Source organism: Cavia porcellus, unplaced genomic scaffold, assembly GCF_034190915.1.
Source record: "Cavia porcellus strain 051 isolate PalLab524CR breed Dunkin Hartley unplaced genomic scaffold, mCavPor4.1 scaffold_2, whole genome shotgun sequence".
Taxonomy (NCBI): domain Eukaryota; kingdom Metazoa; phylum Chordata; class Mammalia; order Rodentia; family Caviidae; genus Cavia; species Cavia porcellus.
In genome coordinates, this window is record NW_026947485.1 from 65,998,796 (window position 1) to 66,017,212 (window position 18,417).

Below are 18,417 nucleotides of genomic sequence, written 5' to 3' on the forward strand. Positions count from 1 at the left end.
TCTAATAACAAATACTGATGAAGATGTGGGACAAAAGGAACCCTACCTCACGTTGGTGGCAATGTAAACTGGTACAGCCACTATGGACCACGGAAGCATAGCTATTTCTCAAAAAATTAAAAATAGAAATTTCATTTGACTCAGCTATCCCCCTTCTAGACATCTTGCCGAAAGAGTTAAAATCATCATATTATAGGGACCCATACATGATCATGTTTATAGCACAAATTATAAGAGCCGTATCTTGGATACAGAATATGTTTATCAACAGATGATTGGATAATTGACTATCATCCTTTTTTTTGAAGTCCTGTAAGGTCCTCAGTGTAGATTTTATTGGTTCTGTTCCATACTGTTTTGATCAATTCTATTATACCTGATGATATAGACAACTCAATTTAAAAATAGCAAGAGGCATAATGGTAACCACTTTTGATCACCTGGTATTCTATTTTTGCATCATGTGCCATGCCCACCCTTCTGTTCTAACTGACTCTGTTTTGCTTAGTCACGTTTGGTTTTATTCTCTTCAAAAAAGTAATAAGAACCGTGAGAGTAATAAAACCCTAAAAGTCTAATTGTTACTGTAAAAAAGAGAGGAAAGTAAGGTGGACTAAGGGATATAACTGCAGGTATGTTCGAGTGTGTAGGATGGAAAATCATATAACTGAGCTTTTGTTGGATCATTGAATGGAACTGTCTCCAATTTCACTGTATGAATGTTCACTTTATATGCTTCAATTTAGTGATATGGACAACTGTTTCTGGGAAGATAATATGTAACCTATTAACTGGTGATTTCATATTGTATATTTTTTTTCTAGAAATACTGTATTATTTGTACCCTTTTACTGCATTGTCTTTTTATGTCCTTTTTTTTCTTCTTTTTCTTCTCTCTTTAAATAAAAAAAACAAAAAACAGATGAATGGATAAGGGAAAATGATATTTGTATACAATGGAGTACTACTCTACCATAAAGAAAGATAAACTTGAAGCATTTGTATGAAAATGAATGCACATTGAGAACATAATGTTAAATAAGTCAGACACACAAGCTCATACGTCTCACGGTTTCTCTTATATGAGAAACACGAATAAAATAGAAGAGAGATAAATTGGAAATAGAAGTTCAAAACTCCCCCAAACTACAAATTCCATTGTTTAAAAACATATACTAATGGGTTTCGTGTATACTATGGGTATAAGAATGATAGAAAAAAACATTGAAAAATGTTGAAAACAATGATTTGTGTTATTTTGTTTGTTTCTTTTTTGGCTTTTTGATTTATGTCTTTACTCTGAGTAACTACTCTGAGGGTTTCAATATACAGTGTAATAACTACTTTACTCTCTTGAGATTAGATTATGAAAGTTTCTGCTTTGTTTTCCATAAAATAAAAAACCAATATTAGCTTTAAATCTTTGTAGAGAAAGGATTACTAATGCAATTTTAAAATATAACTGCAGTGACTGTGGGAAATGACATATTTTTTGTTAAAAACCCACTTACAAATCTGCAGTCTTACCTTGACTGTGCTGATCAAGTGACTCTTTAAGTGTCAAAAGTGCACAACACACACACACACACACACACGCACACTCTTTTCTATTATTTTGTTAAAATATGGCCTATATACTTCAGCCTCATTGAAGTGATTAAAGTGATTAATTTCCCCTGGAAAGACACAGGGAGAGGAATTTTTGTAGAAGAAGGCTGATCCGACCTTTTCTGTGAGCAGGCTCAGATCCCGTGAGATGAGTGCGGGCAGCGCTCACGGCTCGAGAAAGTGTTGCTATGGCTCTGCTGAGCTTGTCCTGGGGTCCCCGGCCAGCAGGATGACTCCAGGACAGAGCTAGCCTCATGACTCTTCTGCGGCCTCGGGCCATCTGACAGCTTCTGAACAGGCTGTAAATTTCTCTCCAGAGGGAGTTACTGCAGGCTCCCTGCACCCCCAAGTATGTCAAAGAGAAACTAGCAATGCGAGTTCAAAACATTGAACTTATTAATTTGGATTCCGCAGATCCAAAATTGGAAATAAGTCAGATAGGAGCCATAATGACATTCTGTAGTCATTACCTTTGAATAAAATATTTATTTTGTGAATTATAGAGTAAATATAATTGCCCAAGAATGGAAAGGCCTACTTTTCAAAGTACCACTCACTATTGCAGAATAGGTAATCAACTAAAAAACCAATGGCTAATCATAAAGCACTGCTATCTATTCAGTCAAATACTTTTTAAAGCTTTATTATTGGACACTTTGTGGCCTTGTTTTTATTACTAAATATATTCTGAAAATAGTTAAACAATATCTAGTTCAGAAAGCTTTACTAATTCAAAATACTGTGCTTTCAGTGTTTGTGTGTGTGTGTGTAGTCTTTAGACATTATACTAACCATAGTTACAGCAGTTAAGATCACTGGATGCCAGGCCAAGTTCAAGTTCTGTGCCAATGAGATCATGTGCAAATTACTTGCCTTTGTAAATCTCAGTTTTTCATCTGTATAATAGGATAACAGACCTCTGGTTAGCTTTTAGTGAGATTACCACATAATAATCTATCAATAAATAGAAGTTTTTAATCTTTTTAATTACACAGTATATTTTAAATGTCCATGAATCTCCTGGTACAACCACTAGAAATTTCCTTTCAAATATCTGGGTTTAGTGAGAACCAAATAGGGTAAGAACAGAATAAGGCTGTCAACAAATGCTCACCTACGCATTCTGTTGTTCAGCCAGCAAGTCATGTAGACACTGATTTTTTAAAAAACTACCATCTGAATCAATCCGTCAGCTGCTCGATCATTGGTTTTTAAGGATGTGTGGATTCTTTATTTTTTTAAGAACACAGTCTCCCCTACTACTGTGTACCATTCTTATATCTTAACAAATCAAAAATACAAAAATCTTGCCACTGGTCCTCCATACAGTAAGAAGGTGTTTTCATCTATGTGACCTTGGTAGAGTCAAAAATATAGGCCATTGCCGTTTCTGTCACATCCCTCTGCACGTGACAGGCAGGCAGCATTTATTCACAGACGCCACTGAGAGCTGGGCCGGGAGACCAGGAGGCAGAGGAAGCAGTGGAATGGGTGGCCAGGAAGTAAAGCAAGTCATAAATTGGGGGTAAGTTTGTCACATATATAACAAGCAAAAAGTTCTTCTAAAGTTCCAACAAGAGAATGCAAATATACAAGAGCATAAATGAATCAGAAATGTCAAATAATCCAACTGAAGAATTGTTCTTTGTCACAGAAGAAAGGTAAAGGTTTATAAGAAGAAACAGCCTCACTAGAAATCAAGAGAATTCAGATGAATGGCTTACTATATTTGATGACTGGGTTTGTAAAAGTTAAAAAAGACTAATAATCTGTAATGCTAAAGAACTTCAAAAAAGTGGTATTCTCTTGCATAAATTCTATTAGGTTTTTATTCTGGTACTAACAAACTATGACAAATTTAGTAGCTCAAAATAACACAGACTTACTGTATGACAGTTTTGTGGATGAAAAGTCTGACATTGGTCTCACTGGGCTGAGGTCAAGATGTCAGACTGGGTTTCATTCCTTTCTGTCACTCTAGACAGAAATTGTTTTGCTGGCTTCTCCAGCTTCTAGAGGATATTGGCATTCCTGGTCTCCTTTCAGCATTTTTAAAGCTAGCACAGCCCCCTCTCTGACCACAGCTGGAATAGATTGTCTGCTTTCAAGAGTCATGTGGTTAGACTGAGTCCTACTGCGTAATCCAGAGTAATTTCCCCATCTCTAGGCCCTTAACCTTAATTATACTGGCCAAGTGCCCTTGGCCATGGAAGGTAATAGAACATAGGTTTCAGGATTCGGATGTAAGCATCTTTGTCAATGGTATTGTTCTGCCCATCTAGCCAATGGTGACAATATGGCCTATTTGGAGAACAATTAGGCAGAATACACCTTACTTACTGGCCCAGTAATGTGAAATCTGAATGCTAATTTTACATGAAGCATGAAGATGCATGTTCAAAAATGTTCCTGGCAGCATCCATTGTGAAAACATGACATTGATACAAACTACTTATCAGAAAAATACTTGAGTTTTACAGTTGTATATTTATATATTACTTATATTTTTTATCATTAAATTGTTTAGAAAACAAACCACACAAAACTCAAGTCATTGGCAAGGCCACTGTACCATCTGGGCATTAGGTAACTAGTCTGTAAAATTAAGGGTTTGGATACAAGGATTCTAAATTCTATTCCAAGTCTAGATTGCACAAATAGATGTAGCAAAATGTTTTTACACAACTTAGTAGTATTTTGATTGTTGTGAAAAGGAAAATAGTAATTCTTGTACTGAATTTTTAAAATTAAATCCTAAATTTTCTGGAATGGTCTTGACTTTAAATAATTTTAAAGTTTGATTTTGTAAATAAGATAATGTTTGTCAAATTGTAGGGTTCTAATTTGGATTCAGAAAACATTATCTCTACCTGTTTTCTAATTTACTACTGGTGTTAAATTGGTACAACCTTCCTAAAAAGCAAATCATCACAACAGGAGAAAGATTTAAAAGCAATTAATTTAGTCATTGACTTAGCAATCTCACATCTGGAAATTTATTTAAAGAAAAACATTAGAAGCACTCTAAATGTCAAAGACAACAACAACCAGGGAAATGGGTTTATATGTGAGTAGCATTATTACACAGACATTGAAAACCTATCAAAAATGTTAATAACACAAGGAAACATAATGAAACTGAGTTTGAAAAATACACAGAGATGCATATATTTCCTGCCCTCCCTAGAGATTAATGCATATGGGCCTAAAATAGAGATCTGAAGGGAATTTGTCAAATGTTAATGATGAACAACTCAACGTTGTAATTTTTTAAGTGTTTTCTGGAAATATTTCACCTTTTTGTAGTGTACTAGTATTATTTTATAGATGTAAAATAAAATTTAAAATAGTCTCTATACTTCTAAATTACAATAAGCTCTTCAAATGAATATTTTTATAAAGGGTTTATAAAGGAATCATTTTTCTTAACATTCAGAGAATTGGTTTTTATATTCTTACTTCTGAAGGCTTAGGTATAGTTTACTTTTTCTAGTTTGCTATTGACTTAAAGTCTTTATTCTTTCTATATATGGTTTTTTGCAGTTGTAAATTTCCTATTATGAATTAGTTATGTTTCATAATTTTTATATCATGTTCATTTAAAGTACTAATTTATCCTGTGATTTGTTTTCTTTGACCCACTGTTTATTTAGGAATGTTTTTAAATTTTTGACATATGTTCCTAATTATAAAATTTTATCAATTTATTGTGAATTAAATTCAAAGAATCACAGATTTTAAAAACAAAATAGTCAATTCTTTTTAATTTTGTAAGTAACTATTACCCCCAAAGTAACATGTAAACAAACCTCTACGCTGCTCAATGAATTCTTTCCAACCTCTGTAACAAATTAAATTTTATTAAATCTGGTATATGACTTCCATGTGAGTTATAGTGTCATTCATCACTTTTACTATGTTACTGATAGAGCAAAGAGGGAAATTTTTCACTATTGTATTTATTTAAAGCAAACCGACAGGTTCAAGTACCTGTCTTCAGAAAAGCCAGCAGCATCTTTTAATACGCTCAAGCTTTGGCCTAAGCCCTTAATACCTTCCTGAATAGCCATGCAACCAGACCCCCTTCGGGGATGTTACATAAGGGAGATGTTACATGCATGGAGCAATCTGCATATCTCCCCTGGATCACAGTAACAAGGTAAAGCAAATTCAGATCTTTGTGAATGAACAGCTGTCATGTTTAATGTACCTTAAGCTCTATAAAACTAGAGTCACTATCATATATGTTTTTATAGCTATATATTTATTTTTAATAAAATCTCTTGCTTCAAAATCTAACAATGATCTTTTTCCTGGTCATCATTTCAAGGGGGCAATAAATAAAGTAGAAAATGATTAACTGTTTTGCATATTTCTGTGGAAAATGGAAAATGTTTATGCTTTGAGAGGTTAAGACAATTCACTGTATGGAATGAACAGCTTATTTACACATGCACAATTTTTCTTGGCTGTGGTAAATTCAAACACTCCTCCAAGACAAGAAGCCACATTCATTCTTGTTCAAATCCCTCTGTCTCTTCTATTGCAAAAAGAAGTTTTTCTTTCAGTTGTTCATAACTGTGATAAGGTGGTAGATCCAAGTGATTAAACATAGCTTCCTAATAACCAGGTATCTTTGCCAACTTTTTCAATACAAATTTTTGAGGCCCATTATGTCCCATGAACTGAGCAAATCCTCCTAGAGGTAAGGATCAAGTTCCAGTGACAAACTACAATAGCCACATTCTCACCTCATTGTCTGTCTCACAGACTGCCAAAATCAAATTATTTCTTTGCTGTTTCTTGTATAATGTTGATAAATAGTATTTCTTCACCAATCTGCTAAGTCAGCCTCCTGTATGCCACACAGCATAACCTCTGATTCTTTTTCATCAAAGTATTGTAGCCACTGAAGTAGAACAACTTCATTGTTTGCAGTATCATTGCTGGAATGTCCACTCTACAAACTTTAATTCTGTGACTTGAACAATTATTTCTAAGATGGCAATATGTAATCTATTAACTAGTGATTTCCTACTGCGCATTTTTTTCTTCTGTAAATCTGTATAACTTGTACCCTTCACTGTTTTTTTTTTCTTTTCTTTTCTCCTTAAATAAAAATTAAAAAAAAAAAAAAAAAAAACCATCAAGGAAACCTTTGCTCTGTTCTTGTAATCCTCGAGAAAAACACCATTCTGTCGTTAAGTCAATATACTTGTCTTTATTCTCCTCAATCACAAGGATATTAGAACTTCCAACTTCAGGTCATGTCAAGTAACCTTACCCCATATCTCCATGTTAAAAGAGAAATACATTTCTAAGCCATATTCTTCGATGTTGTTATCTCTTATCCAAATAATGGAGTTATAAAATTCAGTATCAATGGATTTCAAATCCTTAATAGTAAGTTTTTTACTTAGCTGTGCTTATAGAGTGGTAAAGAGAAACCAGTATCAATAAGCTTTCCATGAAATAATACCATTGCAATAAACCGACCAATGAAACAGAAATATGAAAGATGGTCTGTATTAATTGTTGATATTAGATTGATCTGTAGACAATAGTTGTTTTTGTCTACATACTCCAATAAACAATACATTGGGTTCAAAACTTCATATGAAAGCAAGAAAAACCATTCTCTTGCTAGGTCACCATAATCAAGTCCTTCTTCTCCTCTAAGTATTACATATACTCACCTCCTCAACTCATAGGGTTTTAATGCCATAATCTGTTGGAAAGAATCTTCAAAGAATGTGTGCCAGGACACACTGATCTTTAAATGACTGGGTAGTGTGTTACACTGGCACAAATAATAGAATGAGCAAGTTTCCACGTAAGGCTGCATTCATAAGCAATCTGTGGACCACCCTTAGTTACAGATGACTTCTCTTTGCAAGGATCTTTGAATGTTGTTGTTCTTGGGTTATAATTAACAAAATACCTAACACCTTCCTGAGTCTGCCTGATTTCCCAGCCCTCTGGCAAGGGTTCTTCATTCTGCAAACCTTGAGTCTTGGGTCTTCCCAAGTTGTTTTTGTATTATGATTCACAAATTGCACCCTATCTGTTGAATCCACTCTTTTTCCCCAGCCTGGTGGTAAACGTCCATATGGGTCATCTTCTGCAGTTAACATGGAAGCTGAGTGGATATATCGCTGGCTGACCTGTTGCATAGCTCCCTGCAACTGGTTCCACTAAGACTGCCACTGTTCAAAATTTCAAACAGATTCTATGGTAGGCTGCTGCCATGTCATTGTTCTAGTGCTATGATCCACATAATGAACCTTTCCAGGACCATCAACTCTTCTTGCCCAACTTGGAGGCAAATGTTCTCTCCTATGTGTTATGATCTACATAATAGTTTCGTTCTAACATGAGGATCTTTTCTCTGTTCTCACCTGGACAGCAAAACTTCTGTACCAGTATTGCCAGACTGCTGTCATGCAGCTTCCACACACCCATCTAGCTTCCTTAATTTGTCAAAAGCAAAACTACTTCCAGAGTTAGAGGAGTCAGGGTCTAACATTATAGCATCAGATTCCAGTTTTGCACTGGAGGAAGGAATACATTCACAATGTTCTGAGGAATATGGAATCTCTCCAGTGGGAGGATCTTTCGTGGCAGCACTAGTGCAATTGAAGAATTAAAGTGGTTGCTTCAGATGCTACAGGACTATCCATGGCATTATCAGTTGGTGCAGATGAGGAAATTCTCCATTAATAGTGTCACTGGTAGGCTCACATGAGAGTGATTTTTAAGCTGGTACATTTTTGTGTCTGGCAGCAACCTAAGATGGAGATGAAGGTGCATCGTCTCCATTAACCATATACAAATGGCATGCATTTTGGACTACAATGTTTGTATGTACATGATTATCTACTCTACTTCAATAGCCAGTCTGGTAGCTGTCCTTGCTGAAGACTCTCCATTTTCATGTAAGGCATCACCATTTTGCTGTGTTTCCACGGTTGCAGATGAGGTGCAGCTTGGTAGATTTTCTTGCTCGATCACCAATCCATCAAGCACAGCTGTCAATTCACCAGGTTGCACTATGCCATTCTTGCTTTCCAAGGAAAGTTCTAATTGTTCTTTTAATTTTCTATTGTGCATTAACAGAACTTGTTTCAGATCTACAGTTGCTCTTCCTAATAAAGCATTTGCTTTTAAAGTGTGATGATGCAAACCTGAAAATCCAGTGTAACATGTGAGGTCACATAACTATTAACTATTCATCTCATTTTCGTTTAGAAGAACTACTGGATTTTGCTGTCTTTTTAATTTCTCCATCTACAACTACTGCTGTGTATACTGCTGTTCCAAACTAGTTCTTTTTTCTTTTTAGTTTGACACTAGAAACAGTTACCTATAACTGTATCCTTCCACGATGGTTATTACTAGCATCAGACTTGGTGAAGCAGTGGCCATTTCCAAAAATTCAGTTTAAACTATGTATCAAGAGCTGTGTTAGACTGGGAATATAAAGATGCATAATTCACAATTACTTCTTTCAAGGATTTCACAGTTTAAAGGAGCTCACAGTCGGTGAAGAAACAGTCAGCCCAGTGCTGCTCAAATTCTTTTCTATTGGTTTTGCAATTAGTTATGTTGTGGCCAGAGAACATACATTGTATTATTTCAGTCCATGTAAATTTGAGAAAAATAACAATTTTGTGATATTGACTGGAGAGTGTTAAATAGACACCTGTTTCATCTAGCTAGTTTGTAGCACTGGTGAAGCCATCTATTCCCATGTTGATCTGCCTATTATTTTATAGAAAATAAGCAGGTAAAATCTCTATTACTATTAAATTCTCTCTATTTTCAGTTCTGCTTTTTGTTTCATGTACTTAGAGGTTCTGTTATCAGGTGAATAAATGTTTATAATCATATCTACTTAAAGATTGACTCTATTATTTTTTAAATTTTATTTAAAGAAAGACTAAACAAAACAAAATAGGTAGAAATAATACATATGTTCAGAAAAAATAAACAGTAAGAAATCACTAGTTAATATTTACATATTGTCATTTTACAAATAGTTGTTCAAGATACAAAAATGGAACACTTAAAGTGGGAATTCAAACAGCGAGACTACAAACAGTTCTGTTCAACTGTCCAACAAAAACTTAGTAACATGGTTGTCAATCCTATACACTTAAACATACATGCAGCTATCCATATCTTCATTTATATTTAGATTAAACAAACTAAAACAGGTTAAAATCATTCTGAACAAAGAATAATAGTATTGCTGGATTTCACCCCATGACACTCCAGAATCAGCACAGGGTACTGTAGTGTCTTTTTTTTTAAATTTAATTTAAAGGAAGACTAAACAAAACAGAAAATGGGTAGAAATAACACATAATTTCAAAGAAAAAAAATAAACAGTAAGAAATCACTAGTTGATGATTACAGATTATCTTCTTACAAATAGTTATTCAAGATACTAAAGTGGAGCATATAAAGTAGGGATTCAAACAGTGAGATTTCAACCAGTTCTGTTCAACTATCCAACAAAAACTTAGAAATATGGTTATCAATCCTATACACTTAAACATACATGCAGTTATCCATATCTTCAATTATGTTGACATTGAATAAACCCAAGCAGGCTAATATTACTCTGAACAAAGAATAATACTATTGCTGGGTTTCACATTATGACACTCCAGGATCAGCATTGGGTACTTTAGTGTCTCTTTTTCTTCAAAGTATCTGTTCATTTCATCATGTGTCATAAGGTCAGTTCTCATAAACTGTTTATAGGTTCTACACATGCATGAGTCTTAACATGTATTTCTATCCTTTCTATATTAGAGGGAGAAACAAAACAAAGCAAGGCAAAACAAAACATATTCCTATAAACACATGAAATGAAATAAACATATGAGACCATTGTACAAAGAGTTCTACCATGGTTCCTGTGTTGTCTCTTGTTATCTCCAATAGAATTGGCTATATCATCAGACATGGTATAATTGAATATGTCATAACATAACAGTATTAATAAAAACACAACTTTGTATATAGTATAGAACTTCAAAACCCAGCAGTTATCAAACCACAATGTGTATTATAGAGTCTTGTCATCTTCAGTGTAGTTGCCTATATGCTCAGACTTGATACAATCAATCACATCAGTTTTGAATAAAATCTTCTCTGCCTCATTTCTGTTATGCTCTTTTTTTGCCATCAGTTGTCTGCTTATCTTCTTCATTCTGTTTTCTGCTGCATTCATTGAGGTCTCTCTGCCACTGTTCCTGGAATCCTAGTACTTTTCTCTCTCTCTAGAATGCCTTGCAGTATTCTCTGTAGACTTGGATTGGTGGTTGCGAATTTCCCAAGTTCCTCTTTGTCTTGAAAGCATCTTGTTTCTCCATTAATTTCTAGAGACAGTTTAGCAGGGTATGTCAATCTGGAATGGAGATTATTTTCTTTCAGGGCTTGGAATATTTCACTCCAGGCTCTTCTTGACTTTTGGTTTGTGTCAAGAGGTCTGCCATTATTCTGACAGGCCCTCCTTTATAGGTTATCTGTTTCTTGTCTCTAACAGCTTTTAATAGTCTGTTCTTAAATTGAATTTCTGGGATCTGGCTTATTATATTCCTGGGGTAGCTCTGTTTTGGTTGTAGGTGGCTGGAGTTCTGTATGCCTCATATATCAGAATATCATTTCCTTTTCCTATGTTTGGGAAGTTTTCCTTAATTATTTCTGTGAATAACCTTTGTAATTCCTTTATTTGTACCCCAGCTTCTTCATTCACATTCTTTATTCTCAAGTGATAGATCCTTTTGTTGCCTTCTAGCCTTTGTATTGCAACTGCTTGTTTCCTTGTTATTTTTAAAAAGTTTTCCCTTTCATACTCCCACATTGCAAAATTGTCCTCCAGTTCGGATACTCTATTCTTAGTTTCTTTCAAGCTGATTTGACGTCTTTCCATAGAGTTTTTAATTTCCTGGTGATCTCTTTGAATCTGCTTCATGTATTCTATATTTTTTATATTCTTCATTAAATGGTTCTCTCCTTTTTTTTGAGTTCCTCCCTTCTTCTGTCTGTGTCTGCTTGTGGGGTGCTTAGTATCTCTTTTATTAATTTTCTTGTATCTTGCTTTATTTGGCTAAATATTTCCCTTTTGAACTCATCTATGAGGTCCTAAATATATCTCTTTATGTCCACTGGAGCTGTGTCTGATATTGTATATTTGCTGTTCTCATTCTCTTTTGTATTTACTTGTCCTGGGTCAGTGTTATCAGGGTTGGGACCTGGGGACTTTTTGTTGTTACTTCCTCTTCCCATCTTTTTTGCTTCTTCCAGGAGGCCCCACTTTCTTTCTTTGTTGGTTACAATTTTTCTGAAGCACATTTTCTAGATGACCCTTCCCACTGCCATGTGCTAGTGAGTTGCAGACAGGGACATACTGGCACCTCCCCTCCAGATCAGTCAAGGTGCTGTGGCCTGCACTGTATTACTTTGTGCCACCTCCCCTCCAGATCAGTCAAACTTCTGATGCTTCACTGGGTTAGTGTGGTTAGTGTGCATCATCGCTGTAGGGACTTGATTTTGGATAACCTATTGGGTCTCAATCAGGTCACATGACCCATGCCTAGCTCACTCCACCAATCCTGTTTGGGAAGGGAACAACTGACTGAAGTCACTGCTGCCCCTTGTACTTGCCAGTTCTGCCCAGTCCCAGAACATCATCCACCAGAGCCTACCTATTTATGGAATGGCTCCACTCCCATCATTCACCACAGGTGGATGTAGGCATCCTGCCAACTCAGCTCTCTGTTCAGCTTGCTGACCCCTGAACTCAATGTAACTGCGCCTCCAGTGGGTCGAAGTGGTAGGACCTTGGACAGCTTGGTACATTGCAGTGGGATCTTGGCAAGTCACTGCAGGACCATGGCAGGTCACAGCAGGACCTGGACAAGTCGCTGCAGGACCTCGGATGGTTGGCAAGTCACCTTAATTTTTTCTTGGGATGAGAGAATTCATCTCGCTCTGTTTGGGGCTCCCCACTCTGTATTATGTTGAATTCTAAGTTGACTATCTCAGGGAGCTCCTGTAGCCAGTTGTTATCTATCTGCCATCTTTGCTCTTCCAACTCGACTCTTTTATTATTAAAAAAAAAACTTTTGTTTTACTAATAAGTATCATATTAAAGTCTGTTTTTCCTTGATAGTATGTATAGTCACTAGTCACTTCACTTCTCTTTTATTTATTTCTTTTTTTTTAATCAGTACCAGGGATCAAACTCATGACTGCCCACTTGCAAGGCAGGCATGTATGCTGCTGAGCTAAATCCCCAGCTCCTATCTTTTATTTCTTGCATGATATATTTTTCTATCCCTTTAATTTCAACCTATTCATAATTTTCAATATAACATGTGTCTTTTGTGGGTAGGAAATAATTGAATAATTTTTAAATTTGTGCTGCTGATCTCTGGCTTTTAATTGAATTGTTTAGCCCATTTATGCTTATCGTAATTACTGATAAAATAAGATTTATAGCTGTCATTTTCTATTTGCCTAAGGTCTTGTTTATTCCTTAATTTCTTCATTCTTTCCTTTTTATTAAATAGATATTTTCTAAGCTACCATTTTTACCTTCTTGCTTATTTTACAATATTTTCAGAGTTATATTCTCAGAGATTGCTTTGGGGACAAAATTAACATTTTAGCTGAAAAAAACTTTCTATTTTAATTCAATGACATAAAACTTAGCTTCAGTGTGAATCTATTCTAGTTATAAACAATTCCTATGTGCGAATAGCTTTGGGTGTGTATTTTTGACTCAGTTCCACTAGTAAGCACTCTTTTTATCTTGTTTTAGCTAAAAGCATAATTTGAGGAATCCTGACTTGTGTTTGGGAATAGATGAAGAGATAAAGGAAGGTTAGCTATTTAAGCAGGGTGCATGGCAACTTTAATACCCAGGGGAGATTTGGAAGGGAATGCCCCATAGTCTATACTTTCACAGTTTTCTTTCAGCAGCTCATAGATGATTTTATGTCCAACTGAAAAAGATGTAAAATTGTTTCCCACAGCATCCTAAACAAGCCATAATGCATGTTCAGATACAAAGGTTTATGAGATTTCCTCACAAGCTTGAATAAAGATGGGAATTTAAATTTTTATGAGATTTCTCAAGTACTAACTTAAAGCAGCATATGAGCACACCATCACTCAAGTTGAAGTGAGATAAATGTACATTTTGGAGTATGAAACATGAAAAAAACAATTATTCTTCAAGTTTTATCATCATGAAGTGAGGAAGGTAAATGACTCTGTTTATGCATTCTCATGTATTTGCATAACACACTGCTTTACTTTGTAACAATCTCTTGTAGTTTATAAAGAAATAGGAAGCATGACTGAAACATAATTATTCCCCAAATCACGTCATTTTCAGGAAGATGAATGTAACAAGAAATCATCATGTTAAATGAAATTAGCCTGATTCAAAAAGTTAAATATTGCATGTTTGCTTTTATATGAGAAAACAAAAACAAAAAATAAATACATAATTTAACAAATAGGTACTTAAAATGAAGGGGAGAGGATAGGAAACCAGGAAATCAATTTCTGAAACTGGAGAAGATAATAAAAAAGAAGGACAAAGAAAGGGAGAGGGAGGGAGGGAAATTATATGCACAAACTTCCCAAAATAAATCCATCGTTACGTATTAACATAGACTAGCAAGGTATTTTTAAAAGTAGTATGGCATGAATCTAAATTTGAGTCATGGGGTTGCCACTTACTCCCAGTGTGACTTGGTACTTAACCTCTTAATCCTTTAATCTTTCTAAGCCTCAGTTTCCTCAACAGAAAAATACACTTAAATTTGGTGCCAACTTCACAGTGCAGTTGAGATAATTAATCAGTCTGACCTGCTATTACTAAAATAGCTACTGATAACCACACAGCTAGTAATTAAAAATAATGATAACGGCATTTATTTTGACCATCCAAAGCAATGTAGTGGGGCTGAGACACAAATAGTAGATGGAATATATTGAACTCATTTGATACAAATGTGCTTCCCATTAAGTCAGAGATATGAGGAATAACAACATACAGAATGCTGCTGGAGATTAAAGCAAATCTCAGAGGAATTTTTAGGGGAACTAGAAGCAAGAGGATTAAGGTAGGAACAGAACTGGAGCTGGAATGTGTCTGCTCACCAGTTTTTGAAATAGCGATGAAAAGAAAACAGCTGGGGACTTTTGTTTGTTTTGCAAGACTCCATTGTACTTAGGCTTTCTTCAATATTTTGAAGAAATATTGTTCATATTCATTGGTCTTTGAGTTCATCACAAACACCTTCATGGTTTATTTAAAATTATATGAAAAAGTTAATTACAAGATGAGTTTGTGCTTCCCGGTCATCTCATTTTGCTTAGTTCAACCCTTTACTTCAAATATTTTCCAATCTCTTCTCTGCCAGCTCAGATCATGCCCAGTCTTGCAGGATCATCATCAATGCTGTTTCTCTCAAACTTCTCTGAGGTTATCCCAGATCTCAGCTTTTCCTATTTGTGTGGGTCATTGTAGAAGCTGCATTTAGTCATAAAGAAACATAACAAACTGTTGTTAGCCAAGGGTAATGAGCCCGGCACTATAATTTTGCTGGAAACATACAAATAAACATGATATGATCCATGTCTGCTCTGAAGGGACATAGAGCCTGGTGGCAGACACACTAAAAGAATGATGATTCTAAGGAACAGTTTTATAAAGGAAGCACACACTGAGAGAGCAATACTTCACCTCAAAGAAAGCTGACTACTCATTTGTTTGCCTTTTTGGTAAATTCACATTTTTTTTATGTAGGGCAAAATATTCAGCTAGACTTTAACTTTTTTCCCCTGATGATGGAAATAGGGCCTTTAAAAATGATTAGTGGTTTTCTGTCTCCACAGATAAATAAAGAGAGGAAAAAATTACCTTTATAGGAGAACTGCCGCTACTGAGAGAAAGCTTCTAATATGCTTTGTTTTTATGCAAAGAGAGAGTCAAAATGCTACTCTTGGAACAGGGACAATGGAGACAAGTAGCTAAGCTACTTTGCATAAAGATATAAACATTGACTCTACTGTGGAAAGAGTTACATCTTGTACCAATTATCTTTGGCCACAGTAATGGCATATATATATATATATATATATATATATATATATAACAACCTCAAAATTCAGTGCAGAAAAATATTATTTCATTCTCACAGATCAGTGAGTCAGCTGGGCTGGTTTAACTTTACACAGCAGGATTGTAAGTTCGGTCCTCTCCACACATCTTTCATCCTCTTGGTCCCACAGGGTCATTCAGAGTACATTCCTCTCATGGCGAGGATAAGGGCACACCAACAGGCAAGCTCGGGCACCTAAGCACATTCAAGCTGCTCCTTGCATCTTATCTGCTAACATCCTATCCACCAAAGCAAAACACACAATCGAGCCCAAAGTCAAGAGGCAGAGAACATTCTGACTTTAGTAGAAGAGAAGGCAAAAGGCATGAATACAGGAAGTCATAAAGAGTTGCTTACAACCATTCACTCTGGCAGACTGTGAAGATATCGATTGAAGTGTGTGAAGGGTACGATGTGAGGAAAGAATATGAGGTTTAGAGTTCCCCTTACTAGACTAAGGAAAGAGAAGAATTGAGAGATGCGGAAAAGAGGAATAAATGGGAAAGTTGGGTGTGGCCATTTTGTTATGACCAAGTTCTTTAGTAGAATTTGTTAAACATTACTGTTTCATATTAACTGAGTTCAGGGAAGTTATCAAAGCAAAGTCAGGAACCTCCATTGAGAAACTATTGATAAAATGATTTTACTATTCCTGTACAGTAACACGCCTGGCCAAAAAAATAAGCAACAAGAGTGGATGTGGAATTTATGAGCGTTCCTCTAGGATTTTTAGGTGGGTAATACTAGAGAACACCTATTTTCTACTAGCGGGATAAGTAGAGGCTGATCTTTCAGCTATCAAAATTAATAGTGAAACTAGGCATAATTAGGATTTGTTTAATTCAAGCAGCTTTGCCAGTGATAATATAATTTCTCTGTTAGATTAGATTAAATCTTAGTCACCCCCGAGCCTCTCAGCCCAAACTCATTTATTTGAATACAAAAGTAATACCTCCCTGGAGATTTTAAGTCACATAGTCATTTGTGTATCTTAATACTCACTCAGTCCATAAAATATGGATTCTAAATTACGCACAAAATAAATACCTCTGCAAGACTGTTTTTAATTTCAAATTACCAGTCCAAATAAGATAAACAAGTGTTAAATATCAGCAAAGTTTACATTTTGAAGAGATGGTGATGCTATCCGATGAAAATCTTGGCCTATGAAAGTCTAAAACAACACTGATCATAGAAATAAGTCCCTTGATGTTTTTTAATGAACCATGACAATCAGTAAGTAGCAAGCTCAGCATGTAGACTGCTAAGTATCTAAGCCAAGCATGAATAATCTAAACTTTGGGATCCATCATGAGACTCCCAATTAAAACTATGATACAGAAACCCAGAACAATTAATGGTAACCCACCCTACATAAAGACATACATTTATTTAAAAATGAGTCACAGGGACTTCCTATGTGCTAGATGCACATGAAGGACAGAGTAGCAAACAAGATAATAACAACTGTGCTCTCCAGTTGGTAGAGAAGACACAAAATTAGCAAGCAAACAAAGAAAATGGGCAAGTAAATTTGGGTGACACGTTGCTGCAAAGCAACCAAAGGGTACTATCACGGAGCATGACGTGAAAACCTACTTTCTTTAAGTCTTACTGGGCAAGCCACCATTGCACTATGACCTCAGTGGAACTAATTTTAGGGAAGATGGTTTGGGCCAAAGTGTTACTGGCAGGAAACAAACCTGCCAAGGCTTCTTGATGTAGGCGACAGGAATATTGGCTTTTGACATTTTTCCTTCCACTTCTTGCTTAGTTGAATAAAATCAGTTTTTAATCACTCGTAATAATAGGGTTAGTGATTCTTTTAGCCCAAGGCTCATTATATTTACTAGTCTTTTTAGACGGTAGTAGATTTTATAGATACCAGAAAAAGTGTGCTTACAATTTTGTAAATTAGTACAATTTTTAAAACTGAAACTAACATCTTGGTAACCTCAGAAAACAATGGAGAATGCATCTAGCAGTCTGGAAAAGGAGCCCCCACAGCAGCCTCCCCTCTTTCATCTTCTTTCTCTAAACTTCCTTTTTAGAGCATCTTCCTGGAAGATCCCCAGGGCTTGGAAGAAAAAGGCTGTGGGAGGAAAGTAGAGATATTACTGACTTACCATCCAGCGATGGATCCCAAACCTGGTTCTCCTTTAACTCCTTCCTACATGGTTCCAGGGTGCTAGAGAAGCTGTAACCAGTCATGGCTCTTAAAAGTATGAAACTTCCCTGAACTCAGTTAATATGAAACAGTAATGTTTAACAAATTTGCTTCTAATTTTGTGTCTTCTCCCTTAACTAACTGGTAGGATTCCCCAGCTCTTATCTATCTTGTTCTAGCCCTATGAAGGCCCAACATTCTGTACTAGAAGCCACAAAACAGGTGCGATATTTCTAGGCAATTTAAACTCTTTTTATGCTGATATCATAATATCTTACGCAAAGTAAGCATTCTACAAATATCTGTTAAGGTAATCAAGCAATAAGCAAATAAATAATTTTCTAGGTCAGTGAAAAAAATGTTAAAACAGAACATAGGATAGTAATAAATAACATTAATGTTATCATTGTCCAAGCTTTAGTTATTCAATTTAAAAATACAGTCATGTTC

The 18,417-nt window shown here is 35.5% G+C and overlaps 1 pseudogene; it reads right to left on the minus strand.

Moving 5' to 3' along the window:
- Positions 1-1,666: 1,666 nt before the first annotated feature.
- LOC100715535 (NEDD4-like E3 ubiquitin-protein ligase WWP1) lies at positions 1,667-18,011 on the minus strand (annotated as a pseudogene).
- Positions 18,012-18,417: the final 406 nt, after the last annotated feature.